Genomic DNA, 6,000 nt, shown 5'->3' with positions numbered 1-6,000 from the left:
CACTCATGGCTGCTGGCAGAGAGGCAGGCTGCCTGAGATGGGAGGGGGGATGGGCAGGCCAGCAAGGCCAAATAGCTGTGGTATCATAAACAGTGCTAGGGCCTTGCCAAAGCCCAAGTGTTGACCTTGTTTGTCTCTCCGAGCAATGAGGTAAGGCCATCGAGTAAGTTGGAGATTGCGAAAGATTAGATACCGTCAAATTCATAAAAGTAAGATAATCTTTCTCAACTGAGTATGCAAGAAAGTTTTAAAAGGAGGAATGATTGTCATTCTGTACAAACTGGATTTTCTTTTGGCTTTGACATCTGCAGTGATCTCTCGGAAGCGGTGTTGATGGATCCAGGCTGAATATAACCCGAACAGTGTAGTCGATCTCATCATGTCCAAACAGGACCACAGAGTGCCCAGGAAAGGCATCATGTGGAAGGAGAGAAAATATACTGGGTGTTACATGTCTATAATTCAGTTGATGTAGAGACTGCAGGCTTTGGTAAGTTAAGCAATAACCCAAGTGCCTAGCAATGGTGCAAAAGTCCAAAGAAAGCCTGCTGGAGTTCTGATCCGGAGGTTCAGAGCCCACCAGTGGCTAATATAAATGCTTCTATTTTTTTCCGTCTCAGTTGACAAATATGGGAAGCAGCATAATCATATCAGAAATGAGCTTTTACCCATGAAGTTGGCAACTTACAAATGAGCACAATATTAATGCGTAATGAAATGAAAAGTTTTCGGAAAAGTGATTTGGTTTAAAATGTTTTAGAGATACTCTGCACATTTATATGAAGGTAAAAAGAAACCAGCAAGGCCTATACTATGTTCTTTACCCTTAAAATAGTACCCACTGCTTGATTCCTAAACCGTCCTGTGGCCAACCCTTGTTTACAAGAGTTCAGCTTGACTGGAGTTGACTATCGGGGTATTAGGTCCTGCTTCTTAAAAGTTGTTATAGCTTTGGCTTCAGTTAATTTTCCATGGAGGTTGGGGTCTGACCAGATAAAAGGACAGAGCTGGCATTTTAGTGAAACTACAGTACAAATTGTTTTGTTTTTGCCTACTTGTTCATGAATGTTTGTTTACTAATTGTTAAGTGTGGGAGAATGTTATATAAGACTAGTTTTCATTGTATTAACCTGGTAGATCATTTTACTGAATGGTTAACTTCCAAACAACATCAGGAAACATAAGAACAAAATATGCAATATTGGCTATTCTTACTGTTTAAAATCTCTGCTACTCTGAAGAATGAAAAACATGTTATTTTCTTTAACAGCTTTTTTTTACTTGTTTCATTATTTGTATGGGAGAACATTATCTTAGCATGTTAGCCATGTGTAGTTCCAATTTTGTCAAGTCTCAGTTCTTGTTGAGTTATTGTCCAAATATTTTACCCAGCTGTTTAAAGTTGTGGGTTTTTTTTAAATTTTATTTTAGATATTTAAATCTAGCAATCAGTTTCTTTGTTTTTGAGCCTAGGCTTTTGTTTTTCTTCCACAATTGGCAAATTTGCTTACTTCACTTTTTTATTATTTTTTATGATGTAATTTATTATGATTATTTTTGCATGTAACTTTCATCATCCTGGAATTGTTTCAGAACTATCTATCAAACATATTTTCTCCTCCTCCTTACTCATTTGGAATGCCTTATTTATTACATGTTTAATTTTTTGTATATTTGACAGTCCATGTTCTTCACATTATTAGAATTTCATAACATGTTTTAACATTTGGTAGTTTTAAACTTCCTTCAGCCATTCCACTTCTTTTTCAAAAAAATATATATTTTTTTAATTGGGTGAGGGAGGTGGAGATAAATGATGATGGAAGGAGTCAAAATTTTCTTAACTCTTTTCATCATTCATTATTTTATTTTAAACCTAAATTATTTTTGTCTAAATGCTAGTGGGAATTGTGAACATGCTTTGTCTACTCTAGAATTTAATGGATGGGGCTGCCTAGTAGAGTTTCTCTATTAAGAAAATGGCTATTGATTTTAGATAGAGTGATATTTTTACATATAAATAAAGCTTTTTCAGCCTAGTTTTTTAAAAGATTCAAATCTGGGAATGGAGCTGACTTTTACCAAAATGATTTTTAACAGCTTTGTTGAGATAATCAAACATTTTGTGTTTGTTTTGGGTGGTTTGATATGTCAAATGAAAAATTCCCCATTATTAAACTTCATTTACCCAAAAAGAGATGTTTTCAAAGTTAAAACTCAATGAACCCAAGAATGCATAACACTTTATCAAATCTCTTGCATAAAGAACATAATATATTTCAAAAAGTGAACTTTACCTAAATGTTTTTTTACTTTTATTAAATTAATAAATTAGTTTATTACAACATAATTGCTCCTCAATATATTGTAAATTTGAAAGAAAACAATTATTTTTCTCTAATATTAAGGCTGAGCTTTCCCCACCTTTTATTTATTTATTGTCTCAGGCTCAGAAATGGATATTTAGTTTGGAAAGATTTTTTTCTCTTTTCAATTATATTTGGAAATTTCACTGTTTCGCAAAATGGTTTGCTAATGTTTTTCTTTCTTATTGCTTATTCCTCCTCAAACAGGTTTCAGGAAATTATCTGTGCCTAAGGCTGTTTTGTTCTTTTGTTATACTAGAGGCCCAGTGCACAAAATTCTTGCATGGGGGGGGGTGTCACCCAGCCCAGCCTGCACCTTCTCCAATCTGGGACCCCTGGAGGGATGTCCGACTGCCCGTTTAAGGTGGGATCGGGCCTAAACAGGCAGTCGGACATCCCTCTCACAATCCAGGACTGCTGGCTCCCAACTGCTCGCCTGCCTGCCTTCCTAATTGCCCCTAACCACTTCTGCCTGCCAGCCTGATCACCCCCTAACCACTCCCCTGCCAGCCTGATTGATGCCTAACTGCTCCCCTGCCAGCCTGTTTGCCCCCAACTGCTCTCCCCAGCAGGCCTGGTCAACCCTAACTGCCCTCCCCTGCAGGCCCGGTCACCCCCAACTTCCCTCCTCTGCCGGCCTGGTCACCACTAAGTGCCTTCCCCTGCAGGCTTGATTGCCCCCAACTGTCCTCCCTTGCAGGCCTGGTCCCTCCCAACTCCCCTCCCCTGATGGCCTGATCACCCACAACTGCCCTCCCTTGCAGGCCTGGTCCCTCCCAACTGCCCTCCCCTGCTGGCCATCTTGTGGTGGCCATCTTGTGTCTACATGGGGGCAGGATCTTTGACCACATGGGGCAGCCATCTTGTGTGTTGGAGTGACAGTCAATTTGTTTTTGTTTGTTTTTTTCCTTTTTTTTTTCATTTTTGTAGTCAATTTGCATATTACTCTTTTATTAGATAGGATAGAAGCCTGGTACATGGGTGGGGGCCAGCTGGTTTGCCCTGAAGGGTGTCCCAGATCAGGGTGGGGGTTCCCTTGGGGCGTGGGCTGGCCTGGGCAAGGGGTCTGTGGTGGTTTGCAGGCTGGCCACGCCCCCTGGTGACTCAAGCGGAGGCCCTGGGATCTGGGATTTATTTATCTTCTACAATTGAAACTTTGTAGCCTGCAGCGGAGCCAAGCCTTCTGTTCACTCCATGTCGGCAGCCATTTCTGTTACGATTTATTTATCTTCTATAATTGAAACTTTGTAGCCTGGACTGGAGGCCTGGGCCAGCCAGGGTGTGCGGAAAGCTTGGCTTCCTCCATCGCTGGGGCAACCATAGCCTCTTGCTCTCTCCAGCTCCGTGGCTGCGGCCATTTTTGCTGGGATTTATTTATCTTCTATCATTGAAACTTTGTAGCCTGCACTGGAGGCCTGGGCTGGCCAGGGTGTACGGAAAGGTTGGCTTCCTCCATCGCTGGGGAAACCCAAGCCTCCCTACTGCTCTCTCCGTGGCTGCAGCCATCTTGGTTGGGTTAATTTGCATACTCACTCCTGATTGGCTTGTGGGCGTGGCTTGTGGGTGTAGCAGAGTGATGGTTAATTTGCATATTACTCTTCTATTAGATAGGATGTTATTTTCCTTCATTTACTTTTTTTTCTCCATCACCATTTATTCCCTCATACTCTTTTTTAAACACATTTAAAGGAAAAGATCAAAAGATTGAGTCTATACAGCAGTGATGATTAAAATATTGATACTGAACATTAATATTAAAATAATAATTATTTTTGTATAAATGTATTACATGTAACCCAGTTATTTTGTGAGTGATCAGGAACTTAAAGGTTGTTATCTTTTAAAATAGAAATGTTTTGGTTGAGGATGTCAATAGCATCTTTATGGGAAGCCCACATTAATCACATTTTTCTTGGGACTCATGTTTTTTGTTTCTTGGTAAGCATTCTGTACAAATTCAGTATAAGTGAGTGAGGTGAAGAGAGTCAATATATGCTTTAGAAAGTTCCTTCACTAGACCACATATCTGGAGTAACCCAGACTCATAGATATATCTTTGTAGAGTATAAACTGCAACTCTTTAGTATAGTCATTTGTAACACTTAAAGATGGAGCAAGTATCTGGAAGATATACGAGTAACTGGCATTGAACATTATATCGATTAATATAATCTATGAAATTGGAGAATCTGAACAGCTACTTAAAAAATGGAAAGTCAATCATATTACGAGAAAAAGAAATTCAACACTTTTAAAAACCAGATTAAGCCGAAACCGGTTTGGCTCAGTGGATAGAGTGTCAGCCTGCGGACTGAAAGGTCCCAGGTTCGATTCCGGTCAAGGGCACGTACCTTGGTTGCGGGCACATCTCCAGTGGCAGGTGTGCAGGAGGCAGCTGATCTATGTTTCTCTCTCATTGATGTTTCTAACTCTCTATCCCTCTCCCTTCCTCTCTGTAAAAAATCAATAAAATATATTTAAAAAAAACAGATTAAAATCTATAGTTTGACAATAACAATAATAGCAACTTCAGGGCTGCTGTGTCATGCAGTGGGAAAAAGATGAGGTTGTAAATCCCTTCCGTCACTGACCTGCAGAGTTGGACACAACATCATTCAGCTTCAGTTTCTTATTGATGAAATAGAGATAATAATAACCATCTCATAGACTTGCTTTAATTATTTCCTCTGTGTATGTGTATTTATTTTTCCCACAAATCCTTTGCTGTTCAAAGAAGTTCCAGACCAGGCCCGGCCAGTGTGGCTCAGTAGTTGAGTGTCAACCTATGAACCAGGAGGTCATAGTTCGATTCTTGGTCAGGGCACATGCCTAGGTTGCAGGCTCGATCTCCAATGTGGGGCATGCAGGATGCAGCCGATCAATGATTCTCATCATTGATGTTTCTCTCTCTCCTTCTCCCTTCCTTTCTGAAATCAAAGATTTATTAAATAAAAAGAAGTTCTAGACCAGTAGCATGGACATTACTTGGAACTTCTTAGAAATGGAGAATCTCTGCCGCACCTTGATCAGAATGAGCATTTTAACAAGGCCGCCCAGGAGGTTCCCTTGTACATTAAGTGTAGGTGGCACTTCCCTGTCTAGCAGAGAGCCTAGCACAGGGTTGTGCTCAGTTAATATAGTTTTCTTCCTTTCAAATTAAATGAGTTTTAGCACATGAACTTGTCCCTCACACACATTTAAAAAATCTTCATCAAGAACTATAATCACAAAATATAGATTGGCATCTTATCCCATTTGACCTTATTTCGGGTTGTCCTTCCACAAAGTGTATATGTTTAGGTTTCTCTCCTATTTTTCATTATTTGTGCTTACTTCTTGAAACAGGATGCTAAAATTGAGTTTTGAATAAGACACCAACCCAAAAATAGATGTGAATTTTCAAACACAGTTCATATATACAGAACTAGAGGCCCAGTGCACGAGATTCATGCACTTAGATGGGGGGTTCCTCAGCCCAGCCTGTGCCCTCTCACAGTCCAGGAGCCCTAGGGGGATGCCCAACTGCCGGCTTAGGAGAGCGGGCCTAAGCCGGCATTCGGACATCCTTAGCGCTGCCGCCACCACTGCTGCACTCACCAGCCATGAGCCCAGCTCAGGGCTTCTGGCTGAGCGG

General features: G+C 40.6%; 1 long non-coding RNA gene across 2 annotated transcripts in view; it reads left to right on the top strand.

The window, feature by feature from the left end:
• Positions 1-230: 230 nt before the first annotated feature.
• LOC308247607 overlaps positions 231-6,000 on the top strand; it is a 134,921-nt gene continuing 129,151 nt past the window's right edge. The window contains exon 1 of one of the 2 annotated variants that reach the window (XR_013960532.1): positions 231-490. This is a non-coding gene — a long non-coding RNA (uncharacterized lncRNA). The remainder of the gene's footprint in view (positions 491-6,000) is intronic. The other variant, XR_013960533.1, reaches the window with a different exon arrangement.

This window comes from Plecotus auritus, assembly GCF_963455305.1.
Source record: "Plecotus auritus genome assembly, chromosome: 4".
In the NCBI taxonomy this organism is placed as follows: Eukaryota; Metazoa; Chordata; class Mammalia; order Chiroptera; family Vespertilionidae; genus Plecotus; species Plecotus auritus.
Note: the sequence above shows the minus strand (reverse complement) of the source record. Positions and strands in the feature narration are given on the sequence as shown.